The 23,676-nt window shown below is 47.4% G+C and overlaps 1 protein-coding gene across 3 annotated transcripts in view; it reads left to right on the top strand.

Annotated features, from left to right (window-relative positions):
- Nucleotides 1-23,676, top strand: part of RNF213 (ring finger protein 213) — a 3,248,263-nt gene that overhangs the window by 3,163,216 nt on the left and 61,371 nt on the right. The gene's annotated exons all lie outside the window — the stretch shown is intronic.

Below are 23,676 nucleotides of genomic sequence, written 5' to 3'. Positions count from 1 at the left end.
CCAACACTGCACATGCTGGTATCAGAGATACAGCAAAGACTGCCTGCTACACCTGTGCTGGCTCCGGCTCGCAGTCCAGCAAGTCCTTCTAGGAGCCCAATCAGGCCAAAGCGTAATTTAAAGGACCCAGCTGGATCGAGGTGTCAACCGGAACCACCACTGCCTCTGCATCAGGCCTTGACTCCTGTAGGGGTGGAGCCCCCCGCACATGGGCACTTGTACGGATATGGACACTGCAACGAGTCATACCGATGAGTCAAATGACCATGTACCAGCAGACGAGAAACCACTGCATGCCGACGAGCCCGCCAGGGCTTCGCCACCGGATGAGGTTGGCTCCTTTCACGCCATGATATCCAAGGCCTCTACCCTCTGCAACTTGGTGCCAGAGGAGACAAAGAAGGAGGAGTTCCTTCCAACGCCGGGGGTACCGGCGAAAGACAGTCATGTCCATTCCTCTGATGGATGTCGTCTGGGAGGAAGGGTTGGCCTTAATAAAGATAGAGTACCGCGCCTACCAAGCGGGATAGGCTGGAAAAGAAGTACAGGGTTCTGAACTCAGACCCCAAGTGCTTGAGGTCACAGCCTTCTCCTGATTCCGTGGTCTCTGCCGCTGCCAGGAAGCGCTCAGTGAATCCATCGTTTTTGGCCATGGTGCCTCCTGACCAGGAGGGGAAGAAACTTGATGCATCATTTACACTTCAGCCTCCTCCACCAAGGCCGCTAATGTCCTGGCCATCTTATTCTGATACGACAGGGAGCTGGGGTATAAGCTGGGGCCTATTTTGGACTTACTGCCGGAGGACAAGAAGGTCGATGCCCTGTTCCAGGAGGGTGAGGTGGCATCAGACCACGCCATCGCGGTGGCCTTGGACATTGTGGATACTGGGTTCTGCCAGATGGGCGACAGGGTATCCCTTTGACGATAAGGCTGGCTCAAGGCCACCAACTTCAGGGAGTTGGTAGACACGCCATTTGATGGGGACACCCTTTTTGGTAAAACGGTGGATGAGTCGCTCCAGACGATCAAGATGGACATGGATACGGCACGCTTGCTTGGAACATTGCAATAGCGAAGGTCGTCGTCCTTTTGATCCTCAAGAGGGAAGTCCGGTATGTCCTCCAAACGGGTACAACACCCCCTATTGTCAACCCTGCCATTCCACGTCACAGGAGGCCTACAGAGGCTGCTCGCAGGCAGTGGAGGACAGTGTCGTCGCCGCCCGCAGGCCAGGATGTAGACGCCCAAGCACGCCTGAAATGGCCGTGGATCCGGGGCCCGACTTGCGCATCCCTTTCGGAGGCAGACTAGAGAATTTAGTCAACAAGTGAAAGATTATCACCACAGACAAATGGGTGCGGGACCGTCTTCTTTATGTTATGATATTTTAGCGATATATATAGCGCAACATCTGCCTAGAGGCATCTTGGCGCAAAACAGCAATGAGGGGAAAGAAAAAACATATAAATGAAGATTAAAACAAGTGAGTTTTAAGAGAGGAGAAGGGCATTCCATAGCACAGTAATCAAGCAAGCATTGGCAGAGAGGAGACAACGGGTTGGAATATACAGGCAACATTTTGCCTGAAGATACTCTGCCCTAGTGCCATGCAAAGTGCGGTGCACCAAACACAATTATTTAAATTGAAGCCGTTTGGCCACCGGAAGCCATTGAAGGTGACGTAAAACAGGTGTAATATGGGCACACCTTGGTTCTCGCAGCTGAGTTCTGCAAGACCTGCAAACGCTGAAACAGGTAACCAGGTTGGGACAAATAGAGAGAGTTACAGTAAGCCAGTGAAGATAGAATTAAGGAAGCCACCACCGGCGCACTAAACTCAGATTGTATGAAAGGGAGGACTTTACACAAGATCTTAAACTGTAAGTAACCCTTCTGACAAACAGCCTTGATCTGGTTTTCAGCAGAAAGAGAAGAGATGTTAACCCCTAGGTCAGGCAGAAAGAGGGAGTCCACAAAGCAATACCTGAGGTTGGGCCCACCACCAGCACCTCGGTCTTGTCACCATTCAGCTTGGGCCAATTATTGCTCATCCAATCCGCACGTCCCCAAACAGGTCCTAAGCCTGAGCGCAGTTTCAGCCTGAGAGATCAAGGCGCACAATGATTTGAGTATCAGCTGCATAGGGAGTAACACAGGAAGCCATGAGAGAGGATGAGCTTGGTCAGAGGCTGAAAGTAATTGTTAAACAAGACCGGGGAGATGTCAAACCCTTGAGGGACACCACAGAGAAGAGAAACAGGAGTAGAACAGAAAGGCGGGGGGAAAGAGATTGAGTCTGGTTCAAAAGAAATGATACAAACCAGGCCAAAATGGTACCCGAGTGGCCAGCACCTGCCAGGCAATCCAGCAGAATAGCATGGTTGATGGCGTCATAGGCGGTGGAGATGTCAAGGAGAATTGATGCTCCCACACAGCCAAGATCCTGCAGACACGTCAGATTGTCAGTAGCCGACACTTGGACTCCCTCAGTACCATTGCCGGGTAGAAAACCAGATTGAGAGGAATCAAAAAAGGAAGAAACGTCTAGCAAAGAACTAAGACATAGACCCACAAGAGATTCTAACAATTTCATAAAAAATGGCAATAGAGAGATGGGACGGAAATTAGAAAGACCAGAAGGACCCAAAGAAGGTTTCTTCGAAAGGAGTAACCAATGCGTGCTTAAGAGTAGCAGGAATGTAACCAGAGCTAAGTGAGAGATTGACGGCCTGTGTAACCATCAGGGCAGCCAGAGGCATAATATCCGTCCAAAACCAAAAGAGGGATGGAATCCGCTGGGGAGGCAGATTTGAGTTTAGCAGTAGCTGCAAGGATGTCGTCATTAGAAAACACAGGAAAGGAAGACCACAGAGTGGAAGAACTGCACATAGAAGAAGCATCAGAGAAAACTGTTTGAGAACCCCTTAGGCCGCCAATCCCCATCTGTATGTCCTGAATCTTTTCCACAAAGTAAAGGATAAACAATCACTTAGATGTTGGGAGGGGAGAATCGCTACTGCAGGGGAAGGAGAAAGAAAGCGCACAACTCTATAGTTCTTTAGATTGGTTAATAGAGACCACAATATGATGTGCAAAATAAGTACGTCAGGGACACACCTTGGAGCTTAAAAGCAGGTGCCCCTGAGTTGCTCCTGTGGTGTGGCAAGAACTGCACATGTCACAGCTGCGACGAGAGGTTAAGACCAAGTTAAAAAAGGGGGCGATAAAGCCCGTCCCCCAGCACCTCCGGAGTGCACTCCAGATACTTTCTGGTGTTAGAGTGGATTTCTAAACTCTGGCCTGGTGGACAGAAGTTTAGGAGGACACCCCTGTTTAGTGGAACGGGGAACCTTCAGGACAATGGAAGACCAATCAAGGTAACTTTTTAGGCGGTCAAGACTAAGTCTCAGGAGGGGTGAGAGTGATCAGAAGCCCACAAAGAGCACACACAGTAAAGACAACACAGATTACTCTTAGGCAGGTGTACATCAAAAATACATATACATTTATTTTGGGCCCTTAAAACACAATGTTCGGGAGAATTCTCAGAAGTGTGCCAATTCCTCTCTACCTTCGAGACCCCCAGCTCTTTTGCTGGACTCTAGGACTCTTTCATTTTTACCTGAAGAGAGTGAGACCCTTTTTCCCATTCTCTCATGTATTTAAATGTGATTCGAACACTGTGTTTCATTTGGTTTTTGGAGCCTGACAAACTCCATAGGCATCTTTTTACATTGTAGCACACAGCACGTTCAGGGTAGTGCTACAGGGAAGTCGTATAGATTTCCTCAAAGGCTTAAAGCACCTTTCTCTTGGATAACCACTGTTTCCAAGAATAGTAAAGTGAAATTGACTTTACACTTTAAATTTCTAGACCCAGTGTTAGGCAGAATCCTGTGCAGTGCCCTTAGGTACCACTACACACAATTAAGACTACAAGTGGTAATACAAGTTCACCTTTGGTACCAACCTGTACTACTATGTTAAAGTGGTAGCAGTAGCGGAGCGCCCAATCCTATCTCAAGAGTATATGTGCAGTAGCAGAGATTACACAAAGGGACCACAATTACTGTGACTCAAGGTTTGAGGTAAAAAATATAAGTACATTTATTTTTAAACAATCAGTTATAAAACACAACACTTCTATAAATTCAAAACCACACGTAAAATACACTACAACCAACCAATTCACTTGGTACAGTATAACTCAAGGTAAGTACCCCATGTTTTAACGGACCGGTGTTGTGAAACAAAAGACGTTACCGGCAATCATGTTTTGACAGTAATGACAGTTCGGTCTTACGAAAGATACGTGTATCCGCGGCAAGAAATGTTACCGGGGCAAAAACACACTTAGCACCTGAGTTAACCAGAGAGAGTTGGGGGCAAAAATCATAGGCAATACTTTTGTCAAAGCAGACAGAATCAGAGAACACAAAAGTAAATAGGCCGGAGCCAGTGTCAAGTGGAGCCGGGTTCCTGTTGTCGAGGATCACACAGTCAGACCGTGCAAGATTCAACGTACTTGTATATTGTCAACAGAGGAAGCACAAGTTATAAGAAGGAGGGAAGACAAGGGCAAGCCTTGGATGAGGAGAAAAGGGATTCACCCTAGTTTCTCGAAGCAAAACACAGTACCTTATTCAGTGCAGAAGCTGGTGCCATGGCAGTTGTTCCTGGTAGTTTCCTGCAGACCCACGCTTCCTGGTGCTTCGGTCGTGGTGACGAGAAGGACGACGTCTGGAGGGGTGTGCACTACTCAGGGATGAAGCCAGCAGCAGCGACAGTGAATAAAAGGTGCGCTCCTTAAAAACAGGAGGGTCTCTTCAGATGGCTATCCGGACCATTACAGCAGTGTGCAGCGATTTCGACCACGAAGAGGATCCTCTGGTCGTGGAAGATGAGCTGGTTGACCCCACCAAGCTCAAGGGAAGAAGACTCGGGACTGGATCTTCTCTGGTCGTTGAAGGGTAGATAGCTCAGGACTGCTGCAGGGCTTCACCAGGACAGGGTAGTTGCAGCAGGCATCTTCCCCGCTTCTCTTCTGTTCCTTGTAGTTCCAGTGGCGACTCTGACTTCCAGCCCAAGAGTCTTGCCTTTTATGCGAAAATCCCCCATTCACACAGCCTGGCTGTCAATCACGCAGCAGGAGGGTTGTCCAGCCCGGTCAACCACCTCATCCAATCATGGCAAAGTGCGACTTGGGTTTCCTAGGATACCCTGTGCAGGGGGTGACTACACCCCTCCCTCACATTCAGCCCACCCAGGCGCCTAGAGGAGGGCTTCTTGGCAGAAGCCCGCCAAAGTACAGTGAACAAAGAAGGCATACCTGGTTTGCTGCGCAAAGTAAAGCACAAGAAGGTCTTTAAGAAAAAGAAATGGCGAATAAAGCCGATCGGAGCCAAAAGAAAGAGTATTTGGTCAAGCGGGTTTATGTTCAAGGCTAATATAATAGCCTAAAACAATACCACGTTTATATAGTATAATCGCGGTAGAAAGGTTAGGGTAGATACCACTGCCACCAGCCAAGTCTAAATGTTAAAAGAGCAAAACAAGGCTCTAGGAGGTACAGATAAAAAGGGCTAAGAATTAACCCTTTCCAATATTCCATGTAAGATGGGATGTTCTGGATCTGTGGTTAAATGACTATGTAAAGTTGGCAACTTTACTCTTTTCTTGGGGACAGTAGTCAGCCCCAGAAATGGAGTCGGTGGGAAGTCTAAAAGACAACCCTGTGTCACTGCACTGTACTCCAGAGCCCACAATCACAAAAAACAGATGAAATACACATGGCAAAACACAGGTAAGAGTGGGGGAAAAGCTTGCACACTCACCAAGTGGAAAAAATAAACTCCAGAAATCCAGCAAAGCTGCTGGGGGACTCACTAGGTAAGGGAAATTAGCCATTGAATGAGAATTCTCCCTAACATCCAGCACACACAATCTTACAATAGGGTGGTGGAATGGTTACATAGTATCCCCTTTGTCTAGCTTCTCATGTAACATTTTTGTTACCCTTTCCCCGATAAATGGCTGGTGGCAGTGGTTTACTTTTACCTACTGTGGTCTGTCTTTACCGCGGCCTGCGTTCCCAGCTGCAGTAAATCACCTTTGGGTGCCATTTTTGTCAAAATGGCCCAGTCTTCTTTTTTCGCGATTTCTTTGTGGAAAGGTCCGTCTTGAGATTTACTCTGCGCGCCAAACCAGGTTTGGTCCCTTTGTTAGTTTTGTCTTTGGCGGGATACACAAGTGAAGCCCGCCTCTGGCTCCAGGGTGTCTGGTGGAGACAAGAAGTGAGGGGGGTGCCCGAAACTCCCCTTGCTTAGTCTCTTAGTAGACAGGAATGCACTCCTAGTTGATTGGACGGCTGGCTGTCTGGCAAGGACAGCCACCCTGCTGGGTGATTGACAGCAAGGCTGGAATGAATGGGAGAAACTTGCTTAAAAGGCAAGCCTTTTTGGCTTGGAAGGCAGAGTCCACCACTGGGCGAAGGAATCAGAAGAAGAACTTGAAGAAGATTCCTGCTGCAACTCCTGGACCGTTGGTTTGCCCGGTGAAGCCCTGCAGCTGTGCTGAAACTCCAAATTTGCATCGACAGAGAAGCCACTGCAAGAACGACTTCTCCCTTTGAGTTGGTTGGACCAATCAACTCCAAAGTAAGCCTCCTGGACATCGCTCTTGGAGCTGGTTGTTACTCCACAGAGTTGCTGCTGGAACCCTGACACCAGGGAGAGGAACACCAGTTTGTGTGCATTGCTTTTAAGCTGGCCAAGAGACTCCAGGAAGATCCGACTCACTCCCCGTAAGCAGGACTGACCGAGCCTGAGCCACCTCAACAGAGTGCTGGACCCCAGACGCAAGGAAAGTCTGTCTCGACATCCATGAACCGCGGTGGTGCTGTTTGCGGTAGACGTGAAGAGCTGAAACACTGAATTGCCATTTGTTGAAAGATAGCCGGTTGCTGTCGATAACCGTTCCATTGCAGTGCAGGAGTCGCCAGAAGTCCTCCCTCTTGTCTCCACGACTGAGGCCCAGGAACACCAGGATCTGCAGAGCTGCAAAGGAACAGAAGTCCTCTGCTGATTTTCGTACCACGAGCGAGTACTAGACTAGAGTGCTGTCCGGCTGCAGTCTCTGCTCGTCGTTGGATTAGTCTGCCTGTTTATGAACTATCAACTCCTGTGCTGATAAACATTGGACCCTGGGTACGTCTAAGTACATTTATACTGACTTTATTCAACCTTGGAGCACTTTATAAGTATATAATATGTAATTATTTTTTATATAGCCCCGCCCCCCCCCCGTCACCAGGAAGTGCCTTAAATTTCATGGCCCGCGCGCACCAGTGCGCGTGCACCGCGAGCGAGTGCTAGACGAGTACTGTCAGCTGACCGTTGTTCCGTCGTTACTCTGCTCTTCTTAGCATTTGTTGGCCTTCCTTGGAAATATAATAGTTCCTCTTTGTGATCCTTGCGCTCCCCTGAATGCCTGTAAACTGGTCCTAGAGACCAGTTTTTGGTACATGTTAGCCCGTGGTTTCTGCGGCTGATTGGGCTTGTTTGCTACGCTTTTCTTTTGTAAGTAGCCTAATGAAATTGTGGCTGTCTGTTCTTATTCTCTGATGCACATCTGTCCAGGACTTGGCTCTATGCTTATCTGTGCCCTTGTGTCCGAACCTAGAGTCCTGTAGCGGAGCACATTGGTTGTGCTGCCTGCCCGGCTTGGACACTGCACTCTTACTTGAACATATATTCTCACGATCAATACATAACCGCGCGTCGCAGATGTAAGCAAAGCGCTGTTTATTAATTGACCACCCTGCGCTAGACTAACCTTGCTACCAACATTTATTAAGCCTTGTTCTGCTACTAGTTCGGCAAGAGTGCTGGAATCCGGCTCGGTGAATATTACATTGATCTATAGACAGCTGCTCCATGTAGCACTAGTAGAACTGCTGCATACTGGTTGGGTCCTTGCCCTAAAACCATTGTTTTTTCAATTCATGCTTTGTTTCTTTCCAGAATATATTTTTCTTTTTCACATACCTATTTAACTTTAAAAAAAGAAAGTGCACGTTTTTTCCTTTCCTTTTCTCTTTCTTTGACTTTTGGAGTTTCTCTCGCTCCACTTAAACCTTAGTTACATAATTACTTTGCTTAAAAATGATGACTTACTGCTGGTATGCCTTCTTGCCACCCCTATCGAATGCCTGTATCCCTAAGACCGGGCCTACATATTGCAAAGCTCATGGATGCATCAGCATGGGGCCCATCTCCTCTTTTGCCATTTATAGGTACACAAAGGTTACCTTTTGAACTTCGAATAATGGCTTCAAACGAAACCTCGCAAGCCCAATTTCTCTCTGATCATACAATGCACGAAATAGTTTCCGATGGTAATTTGTGTCGCGATGTGGCTGGAGATGGGAATCCTGATGCCATTCTTCCTCTTATTTTGGAACTTGACACTGGCTCTTCCCAGCTAATGATCCCTCCGACTCCTATCCCACTATATTCTCGGGTTCTCTCCAGTAAAGTTCCTATAAATAATTCTGGGACTTTTCAAGCTATGCCTTCATCTCAATATCAGATTGCCCCTCAAACCTCAAATCTTTTGCTAGCTCAATCAACTAAAAAAATAGTTTTGGCCTCGGTCCCTATGGTAGAAGATTCCTGTTTGTCATTTAAGGATGCTAGGCTTTCTATCTCACCGGACCTTTATCCTACTGATGCTCCAGATGTTATTATATCTCCCCCTCCTTCAAATGTTTCCTCTGGCTCCTCTTTCGCCAAGCCATTGGCTCGCCCGTCATTTGGCTTTCCAGCAGTAAACAACCAGGCACTGGAGTCGGCACTAACAGCTATCAATACTTCCATATTTACACTTACAAAATTATTTGAAATACTCAAAGCTAAAGCTTCTTCTCAAGAAAACACAAGTGCTTTGATGATGAACAAACTGGACTGGTTCGCATTGAACTTCCCGTATATGTTGGATAATGCCACAGGGGGTGCTTGCGAAGCTGGTGTAGGGAAACTGATTCCAGTGCCCCCTACAGAAGCTGAACAAATTCTTTTGATTTCCCCATCCACAAAGTCTGAAACAGAGAGGGCAGTTGTTGAGATTGCTCCTGCCCTCTCGGAGGCTCCTTCGAATAATCTAGACCCTGAGGAAGTGATCCCTGAATTACCGGATCCGGCAATCCAACTATATGATGTTTTCTGCCGCCCTTCCCAAAATAATCGCAGAAAAAGAAATAGAAAAAGAACGTCTGGCAGAGATTTGGATTTTACTTCCCCCTCTGAGCATCCAAAACAGAAAAAAACAAAAAATCTTCCAATCCCTAAGAAAAATAAAAAAACTAAATCTAAATCTAAAGCCTTTGTGGCTAATCTTTCTGATATAAACTCCGCTCTTGATCCATCTGAGAAGTTGGAACCTGAAAAAATGCACTATCTCCTCCCCATGTTGAGGTCCCTGAGCGCTCTAAATCCCCTCAGTCGAGAGCTAGGATATTAGAGGGGGAGAACGTGATGTAGGCCTCGGCTACTGCTGCCTCCTCTATGCCGGTAACAGTAGACGAGTCTGACTCCAAAACCGATCTGATGAATCTCTGTGTACTCTTATAATAATTCAAGCATGCAGGAGGCGATCAAGTTTACATGAGAACATTTGTATTCCTCAACCTATGAGTCCAAAGTTCTACTTTAACCTAAATTTTGATGGACTGGCTTTCAGAACTCTCAAGCAAAAAAGAAATGATCTAATCTCAAGAGTTCCATCCATAAAATCGCCTTCTGCAATCTCGCTGGAAACAGTCCCGAGTAACCCCATCCTGCCTGGTGCTGAATCGACTGATTCTAATGCTATCTTAACTGATCTACCTCCTTGCCCAGCAGTGGGTGCTCCTAACAGTCAGAAAAATTGGCAGGATGAAATAATAAGAATCACTATGGTAGATCGGGTTTACTCGGACCCATTTCCAAGCAGATCGACAATCTTGGCAGTATTTCAGCTTATTCCTGCCCTTCGCCATATTAATTACAAAGATATTGCTAGGGTTTCCTACCCAAAGCCTGCGTATCAAGATTTAGTGGACATAACAATCCCATCGATAATAATCGAGAACTACGTTTGGCAGCAGAGACATCTCCTCCTTGAGAAAGGTCTAGCTTTAGACATTGTTGAGCCTCCCCCAACTACCGCTGTTGTAAACCCTGACCCTAACATGATGGGTGGTGATGTCCCCACTGGTAGCGGGTCGGGTGAAGCTCATAAATGTTGTAACTGCAAATCTGTGCCATCTATACCTCCCCAAACGGGGCCATCTAAATGGGCCTGGTTAGCTCAGAACAAGATGGGAACAGGGACCAATCGCTAGCTCCCAGTTTTAGGAGTTTATCGCGAATGCTCCATGGTATCCTGGAATACTCGTTGATTCTCCCATTTATTAACCTCTAAAGCAAAATTATTCTTAAAATATGATTTAATACTCTTGCAAGAAACATGGATGATGCAGACTCCTATTTGGCCGGACCATTCCGTTGCCGTAGTGCCAGCTTCTAAGGCGACCAGGGGTAGACCTGCAACTGGCCTCCTAATTGCGGTTCATTTGGACTCGCAACTATCCATACAAAAACTGGCATCTCCCGACCATGGGATCCAACCAGTCATCATTCAGACTTCAAATAGTAACCACCCTTTCTTTCCAATGGTGACAGTTCTGAACATATATTGGAATCCCTTGTCTTCAACAGAATCGTTGTTCATAAGTAAGGTTGAGTCTCTATTGGATCAAGCATTGTTAGACGCTAATAATGCATTCACCGGAGATTTCAATATGAATCTGCTAAATTGCTCCAATAGACCGGGATCCAGATCTGATAAATGGGCTTGGGTAATGAAAATGAGACAATTCTGTTATTTGAACGGTTCTCATGCAAATGACTCTCCTCCCCACCTAACTTGGTCTAGAGGTCACTCCAATTCGATCCTCGACTATGTGTATATATCAAAACACGCTAATATGCTGGTTTCTGCATTCAAAGTTATTCTTACACAAGCGAGTGACCACAATTTGCTGGAAGTTGTGTGGTTCCCCCATTTGGTCGACCCAGTCCTTGTGCTTAAAGGTAACTTTGAAATTAACAATGCCCAGAACCGGATTAGGTGGAATCCTAAACAAATTGCTTCCCTTCAGTGGAAAGTAGGTCATTTGGCTGAAGATAATATAACAAACTCTCTGACATTCTATAATGACTGTATTATGATCATTGCCCAATCACTTAATGATGGTAACAAACCAAAATTTACGTATAAATATAAATGGAATCCTTCCATCCATGATCTTAAAAAAGAATTACGTATAGTGCTTCGTAAGATCCCGAAAAACTGAAGCATGTCACAAAAAAAGTAATTGAAAATTACATACAGAAATAAAATTAGACAAATTACCCATACTTTGAAACAAAAAGAGGCCAAATCAATGCTCAAAGCCTTATTATAAAAATCTGCTTCTGAGATTTGGAGAATAATCAATTCTGTCTCTGGGAATGCCCTTAAATTAACTCAACTTAATGGCATTGATGAGATGGCTTGGAAAGCTCACTATCAAAACTTTCTTTTTAATCAAGATTTAATCCCTTTAAATATTGACTGTGAGCAGTCTGACTTATCTCAATTTAAGTTTCATTCTACAGATATTCTACTAATTATTAAAAAACTTAGTTCCTCAAGGGTTCCGGGTCCTGACATGCTTACAAATTTTATTTTTAAAACCAATCCCGAGGCGTGGGCGAAGGTCTTATATCAAATATTTCAAATTGTAATTAAGACCAAGGTAATCCCGCCATCTTGGCAGACTGTTATTGTAATTCCTATTTTTAAAAAGGGTGATAGAACTAACCCCTGCAACTATCGTCCTATTGTGCTTTTAGAGGCCCCAGGCAAGATTTTAGCAAGGCTTTTATTAGTTGATTTCACTAAATGGCTTATTAGCGATGACTTGTTAGATCCACATCAATCTGGGTTTGTCCCAGGGATTGGGACTGCGCTAAATCTAACAATAATTTCAGCAATCAAAGCGCAAGCAATAAAAGATGGACACCCGGTTTATGTTGCATTTGTTGATTTTAAACAAGCTTTCGATTCAGTTCAGAGAGACATTTTATGGGATAAACTTATTTTAGCTAACTGTCCTTCATATATTTTATTTTTAATTCAACAGTTTTATTCTAATACATCGATCAAAATTAAACTTACAACGAAAGGTCTGTCTGAATCCATTGAAACGAATATAGGTCTGAAACAAAGCTGCCCCTTTTGCCGCTATTTTATTCAATTTTTACATTAGCGATTTTTATCATACCCTGAATATTCGCTCCTTCCATCCAAAATTGGGAACCAATCACATCCAGTACTTGCTTTATGCAGATGATCTGGTTCTTTTAGACTTGACTCCGATTGGGCTCCAAAGAAAGCTAACGGCCCTGTCATCATTTGCGGAACAAAATAACCTTGAAATAAATGCAAAAGCTGAATGTTTTAATATTTAATAATGCCAAGAAAAGATCCAAAACTAGATTGAATTGGGTCCTTGCCAAACAGTCTCTGGCTCATACAATCTCGTATAAATATCTTGGAGTCAATGTTAATTCGTACCCTTTTGAGAAATCTTATTAACAATTCCTCTTTATGAGAATGTTGGCAATTTAGACTAAGGCTATTCAGAGGAAATTTGGAAAATTTTCCTTGTTGCCTGCTCGAAAATACTATCCCTTAGGGACCACTGCAAAAGATTTAGGACTACAGGTGTTGGCAGTAAACCCACTTGGTAGCAGTCTGTACCACCCAGATTTACCTGGTAGCTGTGGCTGAGCAGTCAGACTTCCCTCAAGAAGAGTTAGGCAGTATGCAAAGTATACACAATAGGCACTCAGGTACAATAATACAAGCAAACACTGACCAGCTTTGGTATCAAAGTATATAATTATTTATTTAAAAACACACGGTTTGAAACACTCCAGCACTCTTTTTGTAAAATATTCTAAACACAGTTACTATTATAATATAGAGATTTAACAAGGGGGGTCCTGGGAGTCTCTCTGCCAGACATTAGTCCTGGTTACGAGAGACTTACCCAGAGTCTTTAGCTCACTATCTTTTCACAGAGAAGAAATATCCCAAACATATCAGTCTTTGTCCTGCCCTGGGGCAGTCCAGCACCGAAATGCGAGGCAATTCTCCTCTGAACAAGAGTACCAACAGAAACCCCAGACACGTGTTTCGGTCTGGTTGGACCTCATCAGTAGGGTGGATCTGTGCCTCTCTAAGAATAGTGAGCAAGGGGTCCACGTCTGGATTCCCCTAGTAACTTAGGATGAGACCCAAAGTTACTTAAATATGCAGATTTAACAAGGGGGGTCCTGGGAGTCTCTCTGCCAGACATTAGTCCTGGTTACGAGAGACTTACCCAGAGTCTTTAGCTCACTATCTTTTCACAGAGAAGAAATATCCCAAACATATCAGTCTTTGTCCTGCCCTGGGGCAGTCCAGCACCGAAATGCGAGGCAATTCTCCTCTGAACAAGAGTACCAACAGAAACCCCAGACACGTGTTTCGGTCTGGTTGGACCTCATCAGTAGGGTGGATCTGTGCCTCTCTAAGAATAGTGAGCAAGGGGTCCACGTCTGGATTCCCCTAGTAACTTAGGATGAGACCCAAAGTTACTTAAATATGCAGATTTAACAAGGGGGGTCCTGGGAGTCTCTCTGCCAGACATTAGTCCTGGTTACGAGAGACTTACCCAGAGTCTTTAGCTCACTATCTTTTCACAGAGAAGAAATATCCCAAACATATCAGTCTTTGTCCTGCCCTGGGGCAGTCCAGCACCGAAATGCGAGGCAATTCTCCTCTGAACAAGAGTACCAACAGAAACCCCAGACACGTGTTTCGGTCTGGTTGGACCTCATCAGTAGGGTGGATCTGTGCCTCTCTAAGAATAGTGAGCAAGGGGTCCACGTCTGGATTCCCCTAGTAACTTAGGATGAGACCCAAAGTTACTTAAATATGCAGATTTAACAAGGGGGGTCCTGGGAGTCTCTCTGCCAGACATTAGTCCTGGTTACGAGAGACTTACCCAGAGTCTTTAGCTCACTATCTTTTCACAGAGAAGAAATATCCCAAACATATCAGTCTTTGTCCTGCCCTGGGGCAGTCCAGCACCGAAATGCGAGGCAATTCTCCTCTGAACAAGAGTACCAACAGAAACCCCAGACACGTGTTTCGGTCTGGTTGGACCTCATCAGTAGGGTGGATCTGTGCCTCTCTAAGAATAGTGAGCAAGGGGTCCACGTCTGGATTCCCCTAGTAACTTAGGATGAGACCCAAAGTTACTTAAATATGCAGATTTAACAAGGGGGGTCCTGGGAGTCTCTCTGCCAGACATTAGTCCTGGTTACGAGAGACTTACCCAGAGTCTTTAGCTCACTATCTTTTCACAGAGAAGAAATTTCCCAAACATATCAGTCTTTGTCCTGCCCTGGGGCAGTCCAGCACCGAAATGCGAGGCAATTCTCCTCTGAACAAGAGTACCAACAGAAACCCCAGACACGTGTTTCTTGTTTTTACTATTATAATATATACATCCCTTTTTCCTGATCAGATGAGTCACTGTAAAACACCACTTATTTTTTTACAGAGGTGAGCGCTTAACTAGATGGCACTCCAATAAGTTTGTGAGAAAGGGAGGGAAAAAGACAGAATATGGAAAGGTACACCACTCTAAGGTTCAAGAACACTGTTAGCAAGGCAGAAGAGCAAAAGTCACTGGTGAGCCAAAATCCAAAGGCTGGGCCCACTCTTAGAGAGAGCAGAGCATAAATGCGCCCAAGATCACACAGTTACACTAGGCTTAGAAAGTCTTGCAGAGGGTTCAAAAAGAGTTTAGAGAGGCTTAGGAAAGTTAAGCCAGAGTGTCCCAGGCTAACCCAGGTTCGAAAGCCGGGGGCTAAATCTACCCCGTACAGTCGGTAGCAAGGGAAGCCAGGCGGGACATGGTACCTTAAGTGGGAAGGATCCTCCAGCGGTGGCAGTTGTTCCTGGTAGTGGGTGCGAGTTGCGTCGTCATCCAGGGGAAGAGAAGATCTCGACTTGGAGGAAAGATGAAGGTCGTTGCACTACCAGGGAAGAAACCAGCCGTGGAGTTTTCCGGTTAAAGGTGGTACCTTTGTTTCGCGGTCGTGGTAAAACGTGGTATCCCGGTTGCCGGGGTGCTTGGCACAGGCAAGGGGGCCACGAGGTACGTCGGGAAGGCGAAAAGACGGTGAAACTGGTTATCCCCACCAGTCAAAGGAAGAAGACTCTCCGGCGGAAGATCTCCTCTGTCGTTGGGAAAAGTGGTTAGGCAGTCCAGCAGGGCTCCACCGGTGGTGGTGTAGTGGCAGGTCGGCTCAGCTTCTCCCTCGTCGGATTCTTAGGTCCTGTGGCGACTTCTGAAGTTCCAGTCCCCAAAGCCCTGCTTTTATGCAGCAAACCCCCATTCACTCAGCCTAGCTGTCACTCAAACATGCTAAGTGGTGAGCCGGCCGGCTCACCACTTGGGCCAATCAGGACGGAGTGCGACTTGAGTTGCCTAGGCAACTCAGTCCAGGGTGCCTAAATTCCCCTCCACCCCTCCTAAGTACCGCAGACAGAGTGGCACCACTTTGGAGGGCTTCTGTGGAGAAGCTCGCCAAAAAGTGGAACAAAGGGCTCGACTTGGGTTGGAGTCACAGAAGAGAACACAAACGCCATTTTAGAATCAAGTTTTGGCAAAAAATACCAACCGGAGAATTAATATTAATTAAATAAACCGGCGGTATGTTCGAGGCTACTGTAAATAATTAAATAAAGATAGTAGCCTAAAACAATGGGAAATTCCCTAGGAAAATATTTGCGGTTGAATATTAAAAGTAGTATCCACTGCCACCAGCCAAAACTCGATCAGGGGGGACGGAGACGTGCCCCCTCGACTAACAGACCCTGGGGCAATCGAATTGCCCCAGCCAGTACGTCCACAATATGATGGTCTGTTCTGGTTCTGTTCAGAATTTAAGACTAGGAAAGTCAATGGTGACTTTACATGCCCTGGGAGACAGTAGTCAGTCCCAGGGTATGGAGTCTATACTGGGGGAGTCACTAGGACACCCCTGTGTTACTGCATGAAGCCCTATGGAGTAAAAGACCCCATAGCCCATTAAACACATCTAGATTCAAAGAGAAACACTCAAATCATGCCCAAGAGTGAGGGTAAAAGAGTCTCACTCTTGGCAGGAGAAAAAAATAAACCCCAAAAATCCAGCAAAGCTGCTGGGGCACTCACTAGGTTAGGAAATTCAGCCTAAACAGAGAATTCTCCCTAATACGGACCAAACAAGATCGTCGTTCCCGCCTCGCCACCTGGCTGGAGAAGGGCACAGCAAGTGAGAAGGCGAAGAAGAAGTCTGAGCAGGCTTCTAAGTCCTTTGAGGGCGCCCCGGCGAGTCCGCGGGCTCCGGGAGCGCCGAAAGGTCAGGCTCTTCGGTTACCAAGCAGGGCGCAACTTCACCGGCACGTTCGACCACGAGCCAACACTCTGGTTCGGGGAAGACGAAGTCCGAGAACCCGGGTAGGCCGCTGGAGCGGATCCGGTCGATCTCGAAGGGGGAGCAGGGTGCCGACCCTCCCCCCAAGGCTAAGGCCCAGGACGCCCAGGACGCACCTAAGGTGGTGAGGGCTTTGATCCACCCGGCTAAGGCCTCTACCGAAGTGGTCGCTGCGACCCTGGCGGAGCCGGCTGAGACTACGCCAATGGAAACGGCCTCTGGGCCCAGAGTATCCCTGCCGCCGCGGAGGGAATCCTCTTTCCAGCCGATCGCTAAGACCCCCGTGAAACCCCCGGCTGAAAAAGACAGGGGGGGGTGCCCATTACAGACTCGGCATCAGCCTCTGAGGAGGAACTGGTGGAGACCGAGAAGGGCCTCAACGAAAGGTCCATAGGCCTCAACGAGAGGTTCATAAACCTCAAGGAGAGGTTCGAGAAGGTTCGATCCCAGGGGGTGGTCCCTGCTGATGTGATCGAAGATAGCGACGACGAATAGGGCCCAGTGGAGCGGCCATCCCGTCCGTCGCAGCCATTGCCCCAGCCCCAGGATAGCTCGGCAGCCATTTTGTTGGCAATCCAATCCTTATGTACCGAGATAAGGACGGGATTACCACGCACCCCGACGGAGGAGCCAGAACCAGGCCCGTCGGGAAGCCCTCCGAACAAGCGGAGGAGAGTCCACCCCGCTCCGCCCTTCGTGCCTGCAAGACCGGTGGACCCCCCATCCCCCTCGCCGGACCCTAGAGAGGACACGGCGACGGATACGGCGACGGGGACGGATGATGGCGGCGATGATACAGCGGACCCCACAACCAGCCCCCCCCCCCCTCGGCGGGCATCCCCAGCCGACAAGGTCAGCTCTTTCCACGCCATGATAACCAGGGCATCCAAGCTCTTCCAGCTCTGCCCTGAAGAACAGAAAAAGGAGGGGTTTCTGTACCAACGACGAGAGGCTAGGAGGAAGACGGTCCTCGCGGTGCCCTTACTCAACGACCTCTGGGATGAGGGGCTTGCTGTCCTCAAGAACCCTGCCACAACACCCGCCAAGAGGGACAGGTACGAGAAGAAGTACTCAGTCCCTGATGCCGCCCCCTTGTGCCTCAGGGCCCAGCCCACGCCGGACTCGGTCGTCTCGGCAGCGGCTAAGAAGAGGGCAGCGGTTCCGGACAACTATACAAGATCTGCTCCCTTGCATGCACACCAGCTGTGGTCCATTCATTGTCCATGTTGGTCCTCATGTACTCCAGACACCCTGGCAACAGTAGTGTGGATTGGGACCCGACTGTCCCAACCCTCTTCCTGGGCACTAGCCCACTTGACATGGAGGAGCCCATTAAAGATGCGGTTTTCGTGGACGGCTGCATGCCCAAATAAGGAAGTCCTGGGTCACCCTGACCTGGGGGAAGGCCAAGGGACAAGATGGCCAAGGGATAGAACAAAAGACCATGTGGCACGGCCATTTTCAGCACTGTCCACAGTTGTGAGCCACCCGCGGTAATTGCAGAATGGTTCACTAAAAACTTGTACAAATACCAAAAAAGTAAACTGCTGGCTGCTACCAGTTTGTGCTAGGGACACTTGTACACTCACCAAAAAATACTTGGAGGGTGTCTAGGGCCATGAAACAAAAGACACCAGTGTACGGTACAGTAATGTACTTTGCGTACTGATAAAAAAGTTACCAAGAAATAGCATCAAAGTAAAAGACTAAGGGAAACGTAGTTTCCCAGTACTGACAGTCTGGAGGACGTGTCAGTTTCTCCATAACAAATGAGCAAAAGCCCATGGGAGTGCCGCTGAAAAAAGTGCTCCACTGGAAAAAGTCAGGTTAGGATCGTCAAATAAAAGCAAAATGTTTTTGGGGGGATCCATAATATGGAGGGACAATTGCAGTTAGAGAATTCTTTCCTAGCATCTGGTACGGAAGAAGTAAGGAGAGTGGCAGCCAATCATAGACTTAAGACGCCTCAACAAGTACTTGAAGTCCCAGAAGTTCCGGATGGTCACGTTGTAGCACATGCTCAGCCAACTGGAGGAAGGAGACTCCCTGGCGATGCTGGATCTGGAAGACGCCTACTATCGTGTACACATCCACCGAAAACATCAGAAGTTCCTGCGGTTTGTGGTTCTGCCCTTAGGCCTGAAATTGTCCCCAATGGGATTCATGAAGTTCTTGGCTCCAGTGGCTGCACATCTTCGTCTCAAGGGCATCCACGTCTACCCTTATCTGAACAATTGGCTCATCCTCTCCCGCTCTCACGTACTGGCAAACAGGCACACAGCGGAGACCTTTTCATCCGCTGACAGATCTCGGATTCTCGATTGTTAGGCAAGATTTGATGCAGTACCCTTTGGGTGCACTACAACAACCTTGACCTCCTGGCAATAGGAACCCAGGCTTTGGTTTAAGTCTGCACTACACACGTTGGTAGTGTGGTTGAGCAGCCAGGCTTATCTCAAGGGTGGGGTCAATGTGAGCAGTAGGGTAGTAACAGAGAGATTCGCAGTGACAAGTATCCAAATAAACACTTCCACTCAAGGTTTCTTGATTAAACAACTATTAATTTATTTAACAGTCAGTTTGAATAAGCCTTTTTCAGAAGGGGCAGTATAACAGTAACACACAAATACACTCCAAAATACACTCTATCAGTTTCTCTAAATCAGCAAATACCCAGTGGGAATGGAACACAACCACTTCCTACACCCTCAGGTGACTTAAATAGCTAGGGCACTATGGACAATAATGTATCAATTGTACATTTAGAGCAATACCGAGATGGGTGTCAAAGAAAAGGGTTATTAGAATAAACAAGAGATCACACACATATTCTGAAGCAGGTAAGTACTTTTGAACCCCCCAATGCAGAGTAAGTTAACCCTTTCCTAAAAGGATAGGTGCAACACAATGTCTGAGGAGAGAAGAGTCATTCAGGGATCCAGGCTAGGCCAATGTCAATTGGGCAAAAGTGTAGGTGAGCTGAAGCACTTCTTGGAGGTAAGAAAGTCTTGCACAATGTTTTAGAAGTCTTTGTAGAAAATAAGAATCAATGTAGGGCCACAAGCTGTTAGGCTTGTGAGTAGTAGAAGATGCAAGCAACTCTACAGGGCAACCAGGAGAAGTCTCAACTGAGAACAAGCAAGGCTACACAACAAGAGGTAAGTTCTCTTAGACTGTACAGTACCTTTAGTTAGAAGAAAAAGGTGGCTGTTGACTTCTGTTCATGTGCAGGTCTGCAGATCCTAGTGTTCCTGGGCCTCAGTCGTGGGGACAGGAGGGAGGACTTCTGGGAACTCCTGCACTGCAATGGGACGGTCCGTGACAGCAACCGGCTATCTTCAAATCAGTGGCACTTCACGGTTTCAGCTCCTCGCGTCTATAGCAAATGGCACCACCGCGGTTCCTGGCTGTCGAGATGGGCTTTCCTTGCATCTGGTGTCCAGTAGTCTGTTGAGGTGGCTCAGGCTCAGTCAGTTCTGCTTCCTGGGAGTCCGGTGGATCTTCCTGGAGCCCTTGGACAGCTTAAACGTGATGCACTCCAAATCTGGTGTTCCTCTCCCTGGCACTTCGGTTCCCACAGCAGCAAGGAAGTACAGCCAGCTCAGAGAGGGTGTCCAGACGAGTTTACTTTGGAGTTGATTTGTACCACCAACTCAAGGGGAGAAGTCTGGGGAGAAGTCGTCCTTGCAGGGCGTCTCTAGTCAAGGCGAATTCAGAGCTTCAGCACAGCAGCAGGGCTTCACCGGGCCAACCAACGGTCCAGGAGTTGCAGCAGGCGTCTCTTCCAAGTTCTTCTTTGGATTCCTTCGTCGAGTGGTCGACTCTGCCTTCCAAGCCAAAACGCATCACCTTTTATGCAGGTTTCTCCCATTCATTCCAGCCTAGCTGTCAGTCAAACAGCAGGGTGGCTGTCCTTGCCAGACAGCCAGCCGGTTAATCACCTTTGGGTGTATTCCTGTAACCAAGGGGTTTAAGCACAGGGAGTTTCGGGCACCTCCCTCACTTCCTGCCCCTGCCAGACACTCTAGAGCCAGAGGAGGGCTTCACTCGTGAATCCCGCCAAAGACAAAACGAACAAAGGGACCAAACCTGGTTTGGTGCGCATAGTAAATCTCAAGAAGGACCTTTCCACAGAGAAATGGCGAAAAAGAAGACCGGGCCATTTTGACAAAAATGGCACCCAAGGGTGCTTTTTCTGCAGCTGCGAACGCAGCCCACAGTAAAAACACACCACAGTAGTTAAAAGTAAACCACTGCCACCAACCATTAATTGTAGGAAGGGTAACATAAAAATGTTACATGAGAAACTAGACAAAGTGGATACTAAGTAACTCCTCCAGCGCCCTATTGTAAGATAGTGTGTGCTGGGTCTAGAAAGTTACAAATGTAAGTAAATTCAATTTCACTGCTCTTGGAAACAGTAGTTTATCCAAGAGAAGGTATTTAAACCTTTGGGATATCTGAAAGACCTCCCTGTGCCACTGCACTGAAGGTGCTGTGTGCACAATGTAAAAAAGATGCCTATGGAGTTTTGTCAGACTCCAAAAACCAAAAGAAACAGTGTTCAAATCACATAAAATACATGAGAGAGTGGGAAAATGGGTCTCACTCTCTTCAGGTAAAAAATGAAAAGTCCTAGAGTCCAGCAAAAGTGCTGGGGTTGTCTAAGGTAGAGAGGAATTAGCACATTTCTGAGAATTCTCCCTAACATCGATCAATTATCCAAAGTCCTGCGTGGAGCCATCACATAACGCTCTGTTTCTGTGTGCCCCTGTCAACATGGTCTCTTGTCTGGCGACTCCCTCAGAGGAGAGGGTGACAGCCATCCTGGGGAATGTGCAGCACCCGTCATTGGCACAATCCTCAAAAGTGTGAGCCATCAAGTAGCTGTTGGGCATGATGTCCTCCTGCATACACCTCGTCCCTTTCTGCAAGCTGCAGATGAGGTCTCTCCAGAAGTTCCAAGAAGCACAGTGATGCAAGTCTCAGGCACTTGGACAGACAAGATCGTCCTTACCCAGGAGTTCGGGCGAGCTCTAAGATAGTAGGGGATGCGCTCACATCTCACGCAAGGTGCTCTGCTTCAGACCCCACTGTACCAGGAGACGGTCACCATGGATGCCTCCCTGGAGGTGTTGGCGGCCCACACCGGACAGTTGCACGCCAGAGGCCTCTAGCTTCTGGAGGAAAAGAACCTTCACATCCTGGAGCTCCAGGCAGTTTTCTGGGCATTCCCATCATTCCTGTCATTGCTGAAGCAGAAGTTGGTGAGAATCTTCACAGACAACACCACCACCATGTTCTACATCCGGAAAGACGATTGGGAGTGCTCCCTGCCACTCTTCCAGGAAGCCCAAGCCCTATGGCACTGGGCCATTCTTCAGGACATGTTCCTCCTATTTCACCTGGAAAAAGGGCATGCATTAACCACTAGCTACCCACCTCTAACACACAGAAGGAGGCTACTTATCAGAAATTATCCTCACAGTGGAAGTTTCATGAGATTCTATCTACCACCACGGTCAAGGTAATGTGTTTAACATATTTTAATCATTATTTTCTCTAAACATAACAATAAAAAACCATATACAGCGTTCGTCATTTACGAAACCAACAGTGGAGAAAAAGAAAGAGAGAATACCACTTCACATTTATGGCTGTTGTTAGCACCAATGTAATCACCGTTTATTAATACTGGTTGCTTTGCGTGATGTTAGTAATGGTGTGACTTGATCACATTACAATTATACATAAACACGGTATAATGGCGTCTACACTCTGATGTGTTTCTGGGGCAAAGGACAGCACTGTTGCAGTCAAGGGCTCATCAGTAGTGTCCCAGGACCCGTCTTCAGGACGCAGTAGGTTAAAAATCAGGTTACACTGACAACATGGCGCCCATGTGTCAGTATGATAACCGGACACGACCGGCTGAGCCGTCAACCGACACCCCCACCGCCCCTGCATTTGGTCTTGATCCCTGTAGTGGAGGAGCCCCTGCACAATGGCACAGGTACGGATGCGGACACTACGGCGACTCATGCTGATGAGTCCGATGATTATGTGCCTGCAGACGGATAGCCGATGGGTGCTGACAAGCTGGCACCCATCGCCTCTTCATCTACTTTCACATACACATCGGGTGAGGTTGGCTCCTTTCACACGCCGTAATATCAAGGGTCTCTACCCTCTTCAATTTGGTGCCAGAGGATACGAAGGACGAGGGGTTCCTTGCAACCCAGGGAGGTTCCATGTGTTAATATCCCTGCAAACATGTCGTGATACAAAAATATCGCCATATTTTTGTGGCGATATTGAGCCATGGGTCCTGCGGGGGACACCCCCGCATTATTTTAAAATGTGCGGGGGACACCCCCGCAAACCCCGCTCCCACAAATGATCACCCCTCCCCCCAAAATATTGCCTATTGCGAGACAAACTACCATATGTACGGCGATATTTTTGGTGGGGATAATATGTAGGGATAACCCCTGGGAGTCAGACGGAAGACGATCATGTCCATTCCTCTGCTGGATGATGTCTGGGAGGAAGTTTTGGCCTTAATAAAGATGCGGAATACTGTGCCCTCCCAAGTGAGATAGGTTGGAAAAGAAGTACAGGCCTCCAGGTGCTTGAGGTGACTGCCTTCTCCTGACTCTGTTGTCTCTGCCGAAGCCCGGAGGGACTCAGCGAATCCATCGTCTTCAGCCATAGGACCTCCTGACCAAGATGGGAAGAAACTAGATGCAATGGGCAAAACATAATTTATACTGCAGCCTTCCCCATCAAGGCTGCTAATGCCCTGGCCATCTTATCCCGCTCTGACCTATTCTGGACTTCCGGCCAGAGGACAAGAAGGTTGAGGCCCTGGCCCTGTTCCAGGAGGGTGTGGTGGCGTCTGACCACGCCATCACAGTGGCTTTGGACATTGCAGATACTGTTTTTTGCCAGATAGTCAACGGGGTGTCCAGCATTGGTCTGACATGGATTCACATGCAAACCCTCCCGCCTTCCCCTCTTGGGCTCTTTTTGGTTCATACTGCCACTTTACAT

This window comes from Ambystoma mexicanum, chromosome 3q, assembly GCF_040938575.1.
Source record: "Ambystoma mexicanum isolate Mex_15411 chromosome 3q, UKY_AmexF1_1, whole genome shotgun sequence".
NCBI classification, from domain to species: Eukaryota; Metazoa; Chordata; class Amphibia; order Caudata; family Ambystomatidae; genus Ambystoma; species Ambystoma mexicanum.
The sequence above is the reverse complement of the archived record's forward strand: the minus strand, read 5'-3'. Positions and strand labels throughout refer to the sequence as shown.